Below are 1,095 nucleotides of genomic sequence, written 5' to 3'. Positions count from 1 at the left end.
AAAATATGAGCTCCTTGCTAGGTCAGCAAAGGCCTGCCTGCCCTTCCAAGTCAGAAGGAAGATATAATGGAGGCTCCAGGAATGATAAGGAGAAAAAAAAGGGGAAGAGAAGATAGGAACATGATTAGAACTGACAGGGTATGTTCCTTATCTAGGCTCTTGCCTCTGGAAAAGAAAGTCATGTTTATTAGATGGTTGAAGACTTCCTGAAGGTTGATGTTGGCTTGTGAACTTATTCCCTGTTTAGGAATTTAAAGGCAACAACATGTGGAGCAGAAAAACTAGTTATATAGCAACGTTAGATCAAGACATTCTGTGGCTTTATCTCTGAGATTTAACTTCATAAAGACACTCTTTATTCTGGGAGGAAGCCCAGAAAGACCTGAGGTTCTTGCTAGGAAACTTGCCAGATGCGTTCATCATAAAATGAATGAGATGTATTTTTAGACAATGCTGCTAAGTGAACCGTAATAGTTACCAGAGCCAGACCTCTAGACATCTGCAACTTTGGCAGTTGCTGAGGGGAGTTTCATCCTAGAAACTAGAGGGGACGGATGGCACTTTTTGGGACCCCTACTTTTCGTGGCTACCATCCACAAATACACCTCTCCTCTATGTGCCTGCAGTTCACATAGAGAAATATTCAAAGAGGGAAGGAGATGACTGGGCAACCTGCTAGCCAGGTGATGGGATTTCTTATCCAGTATTATGACCAAAGATGAATATTTAAATTAGTTGATCTTACTAAACTTAAAGTGGATCAATCATTTTGACAAAATTAGTTCTCCAACTTATCAACAAGTGGGTTTTGTGATGCTAACTAGATCAACAAAAGGTAAAATAATTATATTTCACCTGCTTGTCTAAGGTATGACATAAACATATACCTCAACTCTTGTATGTACCTCTACTATAGATACACACACATACACACACAAATACATACTGAGCCAAGATCTTACCTAATTCACTCTTCCACTCATCTATAGGCAATATTTTGTGAATCAGAAGCTTTCGAACTTAGAATTCATCCTTCTCTGTATTTAAAACAAGAGGTTCTCTTATTTGACAATGAGAATAGCAAAAGGAAATAAT

This window comes from Propithecus coquereli, unplaced genomic scaffold (assembly GCF_000956105.1).
Source record: "Propithecus coquereli isolate 6110/MARCELLA unplaced genomic scaffold, Pcoq_1.0 Scaffold431, whole genome shotgun sequence".
Classification (NCBI taxonomy): Eukaryota; Metazoa; Chordata; class Mammalia; order Primates; family Indriidae; genus Propithecus; species Propithecus coquereli.
Note: the sequence above shows the minus strand (reverse complement) of the source record.